The sequence below is a fragment of the Aethalodelphis obliquidens genome, unplaced genomic scaffold (genome assembly GCF_003676395.1).
Source record: "Aethalodelphis obliquidens isolate GAN/ISIS:26980383/991018 unplaced genomic scaffold, ASM367639v1 scaffold9, whole genome shotgun sequence".
In the NCBI taxonomy this organism is placed as follows: Eukaryota; Metazoa; Chordata; class Mammalia; order Artiodactyla; family Delphinidae; genus Aethalodelphis; species Aethalodelphis obliquidens.
Window position 1 is genome coordinate 15,459,783 of NW_020837953.1, and position 14,782 is coordinate 15,474,564.

Genomic DNA, 14,782 nt, shown 5'->3' on the forward strand with positions numbered 1-14,782 from the left:
GAAAGAAAAATGGCTATAAAAAGGTTATTCAGGGCTTCCGTTGTGGCGAAAGGAATTAACTACTCCTACACTCAACAACGTGAATAAATTTCCCAAACTTAATGTTGAGTGAAATAAAACAGACATGAAAGAGTACATATACTGTATAATTCCATTTCTGTAAAGTATGAAACCAGTAGAAACTAATCTATGGGGGCTTGCCCTGGTGGCGCAGTGGTTAAGAATCCACCTGCCAATGCAGGGGACACGGGTTCGAGACTTGGTCTGGGAAGACCCCACATACCACGGAGCAACTAAGCCCGTGCGCCACAACTACTGAGCCTGCTCTCTAGAGCCCTCAAGCCACAACTACCGAAGCCCGCGCTCCTAGAGCCCATGCTCCGCAACAAGAGAAGCCACCTCAATGAGAAGCCCACGCACCGCAACGAAGAGTGGCCCCCGCTCGCCACAACTAGAGAAAAGCCTGGGCGCAGCAACAAAGACCCAACACAACCAAAAAAAAAAAAGAGTGATACAGCCACAGGAAAAAGTAGACCTGTAACTGTTGTAGTAGAAAAGTGTCCAGGATATGTTGTTAAATGGAGGAAAAAACAGCAAACAAAAAGGAGGTTATTGAAGGCAGGTTGGGCACTAGCTGTGCTCAGTTCATTCAGATTCAAAGATCAAAGTCCTAGAGCCTCAAAAGGCCAGAGTGCCACCACCTGCTTCTGGATCAAGGTTGTGCAAGGTAAGGGAGGAGGCTGGCCATGAGCCCCAGGTGGGGATGGGCATTTCTTCTCCAGCTCTGCCACAGCCATGACAAAGCCTAGGAGCCAGATACCTGCATTGGAGCCTGCATTTCCTTCTCCAGACAGAATGCGGATGAGGGTTAAAACTCTGGGTACATTCTGGTGCCCTTCATTAGGCAAGAAGGTGACTTCTCTGAACTCTGCTAGTGCTGGACTTTGGGAATCTGATTTCCTTTTTCTCGGGAATCTAGCAGATAAGCCTTTGCTATAAGGCTGTCCTTTTAGTCATAGAACAACTATAGCCAAGGTGCTTGGTTGTGTTCTATTAGAGGAGATGTATTCGAGTCCATTTCTGAGGATTACAGGATCATAAGATTTAAGGGTCCCCAGAAATAGAAGAGTATGCACTCAATAAATACTAATTAAGCTTCACATAAGCCTGGATTTCCAGTAAGATACTAGGAGGCAAAATAGTTTCATTAGATGAAATATTTCAGGATCTGAACATTGGACAAACCAAGCTATTATTATGTAAATGGCCAATTAGTAGCTAATTAGAACTCTGGAACTCCCTGGCCAGGCCCCATCCAGAGACCCTCTTGAAATCGATATAGTAAATCCAGCTTGTAACACTTACTGATCAAAACATTCTCCAGTGAAAATCCCCACATTGGCCTTTCCTATCAAAGGTACTAGGGGCCCAATTCTTAAACACTTAAAAAAAACCCTGCAGTTTTTTTTCTGGAAAGGAGGACAGAATTCACAGTGCAATCCTCAGGCCCAGGTTAATTCCATATAAGTAAATCTCCCTCCTGCCTGAAGAAAACAAAACAGGAATTCGAAAAGACATATGCACACCGATATTCATCGCAGCGTTATTTACAATAGTCAAGATATGGAAGCAACCTGAGTGTCTATTGATAGCTGAATGGATAAAGAAGTTGTGGTATATATATCGTGATATATGTGGTATGTATTCAATATATCATGATACATGTGAACCATAAAAATGAAATCTTGCAATTTGCAGGAACATGGATGGATCTAGAGGGTATTATGCTAAGTGAAATAAGTCAGAAAGAGAAAGACAAATACTGTATGATCTTACTTATATGTGAAATCTAAAAAATAAAACAGGAACTTCTCTGGCGGTCCACTGGTTGGGACTCTGCACTTCCACTGCAGGTTCGATCCCTGGTCGGGAAAATAAGATCCCACATGCCTGTGCAACACGGCCAAAAAATAAAGTAAAATAATAAAATAAAAGTAAAATAAAATAAAGTGAAATAAAATAAACAGATAAACAAAACAAAATGAAAACAGACTCATAGATACAGAGAACAACTGGTTTCCAGAAGGGAAGTGAGGGATGAAATAGGTGAGGAGGAATAAGAGGTACAAAGCTCCAGTTAGAAAATAAATAATCTGGGTTTCCCTGGTGGCGCAGTGGTTGAGAGTCCGCCTGCCGATGCAAGGGACGCAGGTTCGTGCCCCGGTGCGGAAAAATCCCACATGCCGCGGAGCGGCTGCGCCCGTGAGCCATGGCTGCTGACTTTGCGCGTCCGGAGCCTGTGCTCCGCAACGGGAGAGGCCACAACAGTGAGAGGCCAGCGTACCGCAAAAAAAAAAAAAAAAAGTCACAGGGATGTAATATGAAGCATAAGGAATATGCTTATTCCTTAATTATTACAGTAATATTGTAATAATTTTGTATGGGGACAGATGGTTACTAGACATCGTGGTAACCATTTCATAATGTATGCAAATGTCAAATCACTATGTAGTGCATCTGAAACGAACATAATATTTTTTTTTTGAACATAATATTTTTAATTAATTAATTATTTATTTTGGCTGCATTGGGTCTTCATTGCTGCATGCAGGCTTTCTCTAGTTGTGGCGAGCGGGGGCTACTCTTCATTGCCGTGCACAGTGTTCTCATTGCGGTGGCTTCTTTTGTTGCGGAGCACGGGCACGCGGGCTTCAGTAGTTGTGGTACACGAACTTAGTTGCCCTGCAGCATGCGGGATCTTCCCAGACCAGGCCTCAAACCCGTGTCCCCTGCATTGGCAGGCGGATTCTTAACCACTGCACCACTAGGGAAGTCCCCTAACATAATACTGTATATCAACGATATTTCAATTTTTTGAAAAAATATTTATTTGGCTGCACCAGATCTTAGTTGCGGCATGCAGTATCTTTGTTGCTGCATGCGGGATCTTCATTGCGGCATGCAGGATCTTTAGTTACAGCATGTGGGCTGTTAGTTGCGGCATGCAGTATCTAGTACCCTGACCAGGGATCGAACCTGGGACCCTGCATTGGGAGCACGGAGTCTTAGCCACTGGACCACCAGGGAAGTCCCTCAATTAAAATAAATAAATAAATAAATAAAAGTAAAGCTCTATCCTGTCAGTTTTCCAGGCCATCCTCCAGACCTGAGTGGCTATGGTTGGCTCAGTTTTAATGGAGCTGATTCATAATCCTCTCTGCCTCCAGGTAACTCAGAAAGTAATACTAAATACTTAGGAAGGCTGTTTTTTATTTTATATTTGATCTTGCTAGCCTATGGTGGAGGGGAGCAGGAACCTCAGTTCTTAAAAATGGGGAAATTGAGACATTGACTAATTCAGCAAGTACCCATTCAGCAGTTTCTCTGCTCCTGACATGAATAAGGAACTTGTCATGAGTGTCCTCATGACACTCAAAGAAAAGATCACCAAATGTGTGGCTAGCCACCTGAGAGCAATTCCCCTCTGCCTGAGGCATTCATGCATACTCCACATTCACTGAGCACCAGCTGCTTACAGACCATGTAAGGAAGGATGCTGGAGATGCAGAGGTGAAGATGTGGCCCTGCCCTCAAGGAATGGCAGTCCAATGCAGTGCTTCTTAATCTGTTATCTCTTCAATGCTATGAAGTACTTACTACCACCATAACCTTGACTCACTAAGATCATGGTCCATTGGGGGAAGGGAAAAAAAATTAAGAATTACAGAACGATGTGATAAGTGCTAGCTGTGATAGAAATAAGCACAAAGTATGGTGGAAATACAGAGGGAGGAATACTTAAAATCAGTTTGAGAATGGAGAGATTGTTAGGAAAGGTATCCCGGAATGGTGACACTTTAGCCTAATTTTGAGAGACAAGCAGGAGTCAGGCAAAGAAGAGTCAGCAAACAGGATGTGGGAGATCTGTAACATCATGATATACTTAAGGACTGCACACAGCCCTTTATGGTTCGAGCACCTTGCAGTGTATGTGAGGGAGGAGAGACAAGGTGGAGAGCCTGGGTGTCAAGATATGGAACGTTACGCTGAACGCTTGCTAAGCTAAATACTGTGGGGAGATATCAGCAAGGGGGTTGGAAATCATATCACATAAGGAGCAGTTAGGGAAGTGGGGCTACTTAAATTGAAGAACTGAGAAGACAGGAGAGAAGAGTTTTGAAGAGTTTTTTAATGTGTTACTTCAGAATTAGAAAGGGCCAACTTTTATCCTGGCTTGGTAAGCCATACATGATGAGCAGTTTAGCTAGACAATTAGGTCGGTGGCCCAAACTGTTCAACCATTTGGGATGGCCCTGCCTCCTATCCAGCTCTGGTCTTAGATTAGAGTTCTCAGATTCCAGTGCGCTTGTCAGATCTGCTGTTCCTCTGGGGAAGGTGGTAGGAAAGAATGTGGAGATGCCTCTAGTTGCAGAATTATGGCCTGTAGAGGGTCAAGGGAACGTGACTAATGGCTCCAGGAAAGGCGAGATCCCAGCTTGTGGTTAAAGGTGTGGTTAAGGCTAGGAATGTATCAGTGAAGACTTGCCCAGAGGTAAAGCTCTCCTTTTCCATTTGTGCTTTTCTCAGAGACTTTTATCCTTTGCCTCCCTTTCTCTCCCATCTGTCAGTGGCAAAGTAGGCTTCAGAAGAACAAGCCAAAGAGTCATTACAATGGGTGTGAGTCTTTCTGGTCCCAACATCATCGCTCTCCTAATTGCAGTGCTTCTAATGAGTGAGGCACTCTTTTCTGGGAGATTTGGCCAAGATGTCTAGAAGTAAAATATGAATGCATGAAAGAAGTAAAAGACTGTTTTCCCTGCTTCCAAGCAGAGAATACCCTACCAGCCAGGACAAATGGGCCAGAAGGTTAGATAGGCTGGGAGAGACCTCAAGTCATTTATCTGACTTTCTCTAACTGAGAGGTTCTCAACCTGAGGCAATTTCGTCCCCCAGGGGACATTTGGCAATGTGTTGTTGGAGGGGGTGCCACTGGCATCTCGAGGGTAGGATATTGCTAAACATCCAATTATGCACAGGACAGCCACTCCCTCCAACAACTAATTATCAGACTCAAAATGTTGATGGCACTGAGGTTGAGAAATAACTGATAAATGCTTATGTTTAGAAAGATTTGGTTGTGGGGAGGATGAGGGTTTGAGCATTAGTACCTAAGGCATGAGGTGGCTAGAGGTAAAAACCAAGTTTAATTCTGTAAACATAAGGTGCAAGTGCTAGTCTAGCTTACAGCTGTACCATTGTTGATCCAGCTTGGGCACTTCCTTCCCCTTTACTGTTCTGGTCTGGATGTATCTGTGCATTCATTCCAGTTCTCCTAAAATTGGAGGGGAAGGAAGATGGAAGAAGAGAAGGAAAATCAACACTTTAGTTAGGTGTGGAAGGGTGAAAACTTGAGCCAAAAATCAAGAGTTTGATATTCTAAGCACATGCCTTATTTAATTATGAACAGCAGCTTAGTATAAAACAGGACAATGGGGCTTCCCTGATGGTGCAGTGGTTAAGAATCCACCTGCCAATGCAGGGGACACAGGTTCGTGCCCTCGTCTGGGAAGATCCCACATGCCGTGGAGCAACTAAGCCTATGCGCCACAGCTACTGAGCCTGCGCTCTAGAGCCTGCGAGCCACAACTGCTGAAACCTGCACGCCTAGAGCCGGTGCTCCGCAACAAGAGAAGCCACTGCAATGAGAAGCCCGTGCGCTGCAAGGAAGAGCAGTCCCCGCTCGCTGCAACTAGAGAAAGCCCGTGCATAGCAACGAAGACCAAATGCAGCTTAAAAAAAAAAAAATCAGGACAGTGATGGAAGAATAACAAATACCAAATCATAGTTGAATTTAAGGTTTGGAATCTGATTGAAAATGTAGGATTGGGCAGTTTAATAAAACGAATTGCCACCTCTAGCCAGAGAAGGAAAACAACGTAACTTAGTCTCTTTTTCTAGCATTTCAACATCCTTACACAGCCACAGTCAGAATCCTAAGTTTTTCCTTTCAGATTCATCAAGGTCAGTTACCTATCTAATACCCTTCCTTTCTTCCTTCCTTCCTTCCCCTTCCTTCCATCCATCCTTCCTTCCCCTTCCTTCCATCCATCCATCCTTCCTTCCTTCCTTCCTTCCTTCCGATTCTCAATTTTGTTAGGACTGGTAGTATGCCCAATTAATAGACACAGTTTCCAGCCTCCCTTACAGCTAGGAGCAGCCATGTGACATACTTAGGCAAATTCTATGTAAACTGAGGGTTTCTGGGAATGCTTTGCCTCCCCATTATAGTTCCCACATACTTCTGGCTGCCTTTTTCCTTCTCCCTGCCTGGAATATAGGTATGAAGTTGGAAGTAGAGCAGACATTTTGTGACTATAAGGTAGTTGTAAGAATAAAAGCTGCATGCTAGGGATTTGGGACGAGAAAGTTAAAACTCTGGGTTCCTGGGCTTCCCTGGTGGCGCAGTGGTTGAGAGTCCGCCTGCCGATGCAGGGGATGCGGGTTCGTGCCCCAGTCCGGGAAGATCCCACATGCCGCGGAGCGGCTGGGCCCGTGAGCCATGGCCGCTGAGCCTGCGCGTCCGGAGCACAGGCTCCGCAACGGGAGAGGCCACAACAGTGAGAGGCCCGCGTACCACACAAAAAAAATAAACAGAAAAAAACAAAACAAAAAAAACTCAGGGTTCGTGATCGCAGCCTTAGACTTCCTACTTGTTAAATGGGAAAAATTAATCCCCTATTTGGTTGAGCTTGTTATTTGAGTTTAATCTGTTAGTTACAGCTGTATTCAATTCTAACAAACATCGTTCTTGATAAGTGTTTCGGTTGGTATCTGTAGGCCTTTGTGTGCCCCAAATATAATTTTATAAATTGAATTCTTTGTAAATTAAAGGATTCAAGTGTTCTTTGAGCTGTTAAATGTAATGTTTTCCTTTCAGCGATAATTTAAAAAATTAACATAATCCTATTTTGAATCATCTGAATGCGCTCATAACTGAATGCTGCCCTGGGATTTTTATTTCCATTATTGCATTTATTGTTACAATTACATTAAAGCATTTAGCTTTAATAGTTTATAGGTTTAACTTTAATGGTTGATAGGTTTAACTTTAATGGTTTATAATTTTATGACAGGCTGCTATTAGGTTAGCAAGTTCTAATGTTAAGATGATCATTGCTCTAGGACATCTGCTTTATACTCACGTTGAATTGCCTTACCTGTTGCATCTAGTTAGTTATGAAGAAGGTGTGTCAGTTAACTGTGTCTACCGCAGCAAATCAGTGGAGTGATATAACTACTGCTTAAAGCTAAGTGAGGGCCAGATGATGTCAAAAAACACTGTATGAACCAAGGTTTCATGGCTAGATTGAATAGAGAAAGGTTGTGGGAGAACTGAGTCAACAACTCAAGGTGTTGGCAAGAATAAGTATGCAGAACCCAGGGGGTGATGAACTATAACAGTATTAGGACCATATTCATGAAGGGTATTGCTTGAATGAAACTCATCTTGCATATTACAACTGGCAATAATTCATCAGCAACAAGTGTAGTAGTGATTAACAAGAAAAACATTTTCAGGAAGCAGTATTTTATTTCCTCTTTTGAAACAGTATTTTAAATTACATTCAATGTTGCATCCTGGGGTAACCTATCAAAATATTAAGTACCCACTTAAAGCCCTCAGCAACCAGCAACTTAGTAATGGATTTTTTTTTTTTTAATTTAAAGGATTTTAGAGAAAACTCGGTAGTAAATCTCACAGGTGGCAGCACATATACCTACAAGTTGACTCACTTCTTAACTCATTCCTTTTTTGTTTGCTTTTTTGTTACCCTTTCCCAAGTGCAATAAACTTCAATGCTGATGGTGGAGATCAAAGGAAATTATTCTGGGTAGAAACAGTCCATCTTCATGAGTGACCCTTTGCCCTCAAAATGCTGTTTTGTTTTTGTTTGTTTTTGTTAGTTTTGTTTTTTGGGTTTTTTTTGAGTTGCCTTTAATTGTTTTTGTCCTTCCTCTTACCCTCATAGAAAATCTTTGAGGTTCTGGTCTTGGCTCACCTCTTTCCACTTTCTCAGGGATTTCATTTATTCCTACAGTTTCAAGTATCCTTGATATTACAACTGATGTCAAAAAATATAATTCATTAATTTATTTGACAAATACCTAGGGACTGGACTTCCCTGGTGGCACAGTGGTTAAGAATCCGCCTGCCAATGCAGGAACACGGGTTCGAGCCCTGGTCGGGGAAGATCCCACATGCCATGGAGCAACTAAGCCCGTGCACCACAACTACTGAGCCTGCACTCTAGGGCCCAACGAGCCACAACTACTGAGCCCACATGCCACAACTACTAAAGCCCGTACGCCTAGAGCCCGTGCTCCGCAAAAAGAGAAGCCACCGCAATGAGAAGCCCGTGCACCGCAATGGAGAGTAGCCCCCGCTCGCCGCAACTAGAGAAAGCCTGTGTGCAGCAACGAAGACCCAATGTAGCCAAAAATAAATTACAAAACAAAACAAAACAAACCCTAGGGACTTCCCTGGTGGTCCAGCTGGTGAGACTCTTCACTCCAGCAGGGGGTCCAGGTTTGAACCCTGGTAGGGGAACTAGATCCCGCATGCATGCCACAACTACGAAGCCTGCATGCTTCAACTAAGAAGCCTGCATGCCACAACTAAAAGATCCTGCATGCTGCAACTAAAGATCCCTCATACCGCAACTAAAAGAAAAACCAAAAAACAAGTATCTACTGTACCTATCATGTGCCAGGAACCATGCTGATAAGTATTAGGGTAATAACTTGATGAACAGGATAGGCAGGGTCCCTGCCTTCCCACAAGCTTACACTCAAGTTTCCACATTTCCAACTTTCTTCCTATCTCCTGCTGGAATCTCAAATTCAGCATGTCCCAAACTGGACTTGTGATCTCCTCCAAAATCTGTTTCATTACATTTCTGTGAATTGCACCATCTTCATCCAATTCCCCTGGGACTCATCCTCGACTTCTTCCTCTCTTTCAATTCTCATAACTGATGCCCAGATCTTACAAACTCTGCCATCTGATCCCATCTCTCCACACTTGGCACTACTGCCTTCACTCAGACTCTTGACCTCTTTCCCCCAATCATGGCAATAGCTTCCTTCTTGGTCTCCTTATCCTATATCTTCTTGCTCCCCTAAATCTATTTTCACTGCAGCTGCCAGAATGATAAATAATACAACCTGATGTCATTTTCCTATTCAAAACTCTTACTTTCTTTCTATACTTCCATATTCAATTTTGCCCCCTGGGATAAAATTCAAACTCCTCAGTCAAGCTTATGGGATACATCATAACCAATCTGTGTTCTGTGTCTCTGCATTCTAGTCTTTGGCATTTACATTCTACTAATATTCAACTTTTTGTACTTCCCCAAACATATTATATTGTTTTCCACTTCTTTTGCTGTTTTCTCTGCCTGGAGCTCTTTCCACACTTTTCTTCTCCTTAACTAACTTTTTAGTGATCCTTCAAAACACCTCAGTAGATGGTGTTTTATTCATCTTTGCATGTCTGGTACCTAGCAGAGAATAGGCCTCCTGTAAATAGAAGAACAATAAATATATAACTAAACCTCTGTGCTGCTGATTTTCAAATCTATATCTCCAACAGTGACCTCTGGATACATCTACCTGGATGTCTTGTGAGCATCTCAATGATGTTTTCCTCAAACCAAACTGATTATCTTCTCCTTTAAGAGAGGAGTCAGTAATAAGTTAGACTCCAGAGTTAGCCTAGCCAAACCAGGATAAGGCACAACTCCATTACAGGCTATGTAAAAAATTTAAAAAATATTTATTATTTATTTTATTTATTTATTTTGGCTGTGCCAGGTCTTAGTTGCGGCATGTGGGATCTTCGCTGTGGCATGCGGGATCTTTAGTTGTGGCATGCGGACTTCTTAGTTGCATAGTGCATGCAGGACCTAGTTCCCGGACCAGGGATTGAAACTGGGCCTCCTGCACTGGGAGCTCAGAGTCTTACCCAATGGACCACCAGGGAAGTCCCAGTCTATGTAAATGTGACACCTGCATAGTGTGCAACATGATGGCTCTGCGGCCTTGGATGGCATCTGGCTCCAAAACCTATTGAAGCCAAATCCGGCCTCTGTACCCCGACACCGAATTAAAGCTTGGAGACAGAATTTTGGTTGAAGTAGAAAAGAAGAGCTTTATTGCTTTGCCAGGCAAAGAAGGCCACAGTGGGCTAATGCCCTCAAAACCTGTGTCCCAACTTGGAGAGGGTAGTGAGAAGTTTTATAGTAATGGCTCTGAGGGCATGATCAGCTTGTGGACATTCTTCTGATTGGTTGGTGGTGAGGTAAGTAGGAGTCAGCATCATCAACCTTCAAGTTCCACCTGGTCTGGGGTCTATGTGCCTGTGGGCAGCATACCATTGTTAAACTTCTCCCACCTGGAGGGGGTTTCAGCATCTGCAAAACTCAAAGACATTGTTATGTGTATCCTTTGAGGGGTAACCAGGACATTGCCCCAAGGCTGCATTATTGTTTCTCTTGATTGTTTGTTTCTCCCTTGTCTCCAATCCCTTCCCTTCCCTCATTAAAAACTGCTTGAATCTGCCCATTGGAACGCAGGGAAGGTCTTTGAGGCTGAAAGAAGGCTATTTCCTGTAATCAAAGGAATGGGGGCCACAGAGAGGCTTTGTGTTCAGAAGCCCCACAGGGCCCTGCTTGGTATTACTATTAGTTGTTACTTTAGATAATTAAATTCTTTGGGCATCAGGCATCTCATCTATAAAATAGGTAGTACTCGATAAACGTTCATCATTTTTTTAAAAAAATTATTTATTTATTTATTTTTGGCTGCGTTGGGCCTTCATTGCTGCGCATGGGGCTTTCTATAGTTGCAGTGAGCAGGGGCTACTCTTCGTTGTGGTGGGCAGGTTTCTCATTGCGGTGGCTTCTCTTGTTGCAGAGCCCAGGCTCTAGGCAAGCGGGCTCTAGAGCGCAGGCTCAGTAGTCGTGGCTCACGGACTTAGTTACTCCGTGGCATGTGGGATCTTCCCGGACCAGGGCTCAAACCCGTCTCCCCTGCATTGGCAGGTGGATTCTCTTCACTGCGACACCAGGGAAGCCCTCATCACTATTTTTAACCTCAAAACTTCTCCTTCTCCAGTGTTTCCTACATCACTGGTTAGTGACATTACTCACATGGCACCAAGATATGAAACCAAGAAATCAGATTGAACTTCCTCTTTCATCTCACCCTAAATGCAATCAATCCAAAAGCCTGTGGAAATATTCTTTCTCTCCTTCTTCCCTTTCTGCTGCCAATGTCATTTTACAGTTCTGAGACGTCTCTAATCTGGACCATTGCAGTAGCCTCCCAGTTGGTCTCTTTGCCTATTGTCTCCTAGTCATTACATCGATCACACAGCTGCTAGAATCATCTTCCTAAAATGTGGTTCAAGTAGCTTAACTCCACATCTCAAAAATCTGCAATACACTCCAAAATTAATGAAGCACGTCTCCTAGGCCAGTTAGTGTGCCAGGTTCTGGTACTACAAATATAAATAAAACAGATAAAATCCTTCCCAGACTACTGGTGAACAAGGGAGGATAAAGGTCCTGTAGAAGGATAAAGTTCCCCTGCCCCCATTTCCAAAATCTTTATTGTTCTGTGAGGAAACAGATTCTATGATCACTTAATCAGACAAGTGTTCAACAGATTTCTTCTCATAATAATTGTTCTGCTATTTTGTTTTTTTATATTCCCACGAAGATTGGATGTTAATATTTCCCTGGGCCAGGATAACTCTTTTGGTTCTTAAATGAGACAAATAAGCTCAAGTGCCCAGCCCAGGGCCTGGCACATGGTAAATACAATAAATGGTAATTTTCTTCTGGCTGATGTAGGACTGTGTGTTGTTGGTTTAACCTGCTCACAGCAATAACCATCCACTATTAAGCTCTGAATGTCTGTCTCCCCTGAGTCCTCAAGAAGAAGATGAGTAATGGCCAAATAATTGTTCAGTCTCAGGCAGAGAACGAAAAAAAAAAATCACTACTGTTGCATGGTAGGATGATAAATGCCAAAAAATTTTGAGATGCTCAGGCAGCATGACACAGCACTTCCCTATCTCTTATCCTGCTATAATGTCCAAGGGAGTTGGGAGGATAGTGGGGGTTGGGGGCAGAAAGGCGGACACAATATTATTTATTAAACACTCCTATTTTATATCAGGTGCTACATTGTGACGTGGGGACACAGAGATGGTTGTGACCCAAACCCTACCCTTCAGAAAGTCAGTCTAACACGGAGAGATAGACATATAAACAAGTAAAATAGCTTTAAAGTTTTCTTTTTGCTATACAGGCTACTGTTTGGGCAGAAAGGAGGGAATGGTCAATTCTGAGGATGAGTGAAAGAATTTCAGAGGAAGTAGTGCTTCAGCTGAGTCTTCAAACACGTTTTCTGTAGGTCAAATAGAGAACGGGTTCCTCATGCTTGAACAAAAGGCTGAAGGCTTAAAACAGCTACACTCTGCTCTGGGTGTTATAATATAGGAGCAAGGAAGAGTTACAGTAGTAACAATGGCTAACACTTCTAGTGTATAATAAGAACTAGGTACTGTGCTAAATAAACTACAGAGATGATTTCAACAAAGAATAGTATTCCCATTTTACAGACGAGAAAAGTAAGGTTAATGGATTAAGATTCTTTTATGAAGGCCACACATGAAATAACCATGAAGAGTTTTAACTCAGGAATACAGAGCCCCAGTTTTTATGAGCCACAAATCAGAGGGGTGAGTGAGTGACAAGATCAGATTTCAGAAAGATTTCCTCCAGCCACCGTGGAATGGATGGGATGGGAACTCATGGATAGCAGACAGAAAGCAGCAACCCCGTTAATCAGAACAATAAAAGGGAGGCTCTCTAAGCAATGAGGGTTACTGAGGATCAGCACTAGAGCAGAGGCTGCGGGAATCGGTGTAGGGGGGTAATATTTGAGAAATATTTGAAGAGACAGTTCTCAGGGCTTGGTTAGACGTGGTCTTCCGTGGGCAGCAGCTAGAACCCTTACTCTAGTTCAGGCTTTAAGGGCAAGGCGGAGGCGTTCGGGTTTGGAAGTGATCAAAAGAACGCCTCAAACCTCGGCGGCGCGGGGTGGGGGGTTGGTAGTCCGCTAGGCCGCCCCCAGCGAGAGAAATCGCTGAGTCATACTGGCGGGCCGCGTTGGGTCGGGGCGGTGCTCGGGCCAGATCCCCCCCCTTACCGCTCCCCCGTCCGCACCCCTGGCCCGCCCTGACTCTCGCGAGAGCCTTACAGGCTATAAAGGCCAGCGCCCGGCGCATGCTTTGCGTGTGTGCTTCCTGACTGTTCTTTGTGACTTGTGAGGAGTGGTGAGTACGTGGGCAGCGCGGCCTCTGCGTACCGCTACGCCCCATGTCCCCCGTTCGTCGCCTTTTACTCCTCCTCCTCCTCCCCTCCCCCTCCCCGGGGCCTGCCCAGCTCAACTGGGGTTCTTTGACGGAGAAGGTGGCCGGGCGAGGTGGCCCTCACGTTGGACCCCCTTGTGGGTGCGGGGACGTGGTTGAAACCGGAGGTTAAAGGCGGCTTGAGTATCCTCTTCCCCCGGCAACCAAGGCAGAGGGCGCTGATTGGCTTGGCGTGGCTTGGTGGTGATGGGGCCTCCTGCGGGTTTGTGTGTGTGGGAACCTTCTAGAGTGGATCTGCAAACTGATTAGAAACTGAGGATACTCGTCCGTCCGTCGTGTATTAGGGGGAAAGGCTGTTCTTGGTCCTGAGCTGTGACTAGCAGTGGAGCTTAAGATACTAAGATTCCGTTCTCCGTCTTTAGTTCTCTATCTGCAGAATGGGTTTGTGGTGATCCTAAATGCCCTCTGTGAAGACTGCGCCCTCTTCTGCTGGTGCTTTCTTAAGTGCTAGGGTGGGGGTGATGATGGGAGTGGCAGAGAGGGTACCTGAAGTGAGTTTTTGGGGAGTGGCTTCCTCCACAGAAGTTCAAGGGGAGATTTCCTGAAGGGAACACACCGACTAGAAGTCCAGCAGTGAGTTTTTGGGGAGTGGCTTCCTCCACAGAAGTTCAAGGGGAGATTTCCTGAAGGGAACACACCGACTAGAAGTCCAGCAGCTTCCCATCCCCCACCACTGGTTGTGCTTTAGTGGTCTTGGGGGCCCCCTGGAAAATCAGGTTTGGACAAGAAAGCCATTTATGTTAGGGTCACATCCTGTGTTTGGTTGCCAAGTTGCTTTGTGCCTTGCTGGTTGGTTTTTTGGTTTGCTATTAAAGGTGTTAAGCGGTAAAGTTTGTGGCAATCGATGCTTACAACGTTTCTTTTGGTTGTGGTATTATGAAGCAAGAACTTGGGGACTTGAAAAGTTAGTTTCTTGGCGCTTTCAAACTGATGGCTTACTGGGTTAAATCTTAACTTCTTATTTTGGTCTTGACCTGGGTGAATTCAGTGTAACATTACTCTTTGGCAATAAATTGACTCTTGTTCTACTTATTATTGCCCCAGAATCTTGGCCCCGAGGTAAGAAACCCATTTTTGAAAGGACTTCTGGGCCTTAAACACAACACCTAGAATTTTGAAATAGAGCCGATGCCATAAATCTTGGTCTTGTGTCTTGAAAAAGTTGGATTGGCTTTAGGGTGTGTGCTGTCTTGGGCAAATCTACCTGGAGAAAGGTCAAAGTGTGCTTACCACATTCTGAAAGCAGATGGAGGTGCAGTCCAGGGAAGGGGCAGCATG

General features: G+C 44.3%; 1 protein-coding gene across 2 annotated transcripts in view; it reads left to right on the forward strand.

The window, feature by feature from the left end:
- The window catches only part of PRDX1 (peroxiredoxin 1), a 45,698-nt gene that overhangs the window by 21,527 nt on the left and 9,389 nt on the right, over positions 1 to 14,782 (forward strand). Inside the window, exon 1 of one of the 2 annotated variants that reach the window (XM_027108705.1) lies at positions 13,300 to 13,408. The exons of the other annotated variant lie outside the window; for it this stretch is intronic. The gene's annotated coding sequence lies outside the window, so the exon portion shown is untranslated. Of the gene's footprint in view, positions 1 to 13,299; positions 13,409 to 14,782 lie in introns of those variants that run through there. 2 annotated transcript variants of the gene reach the window in all.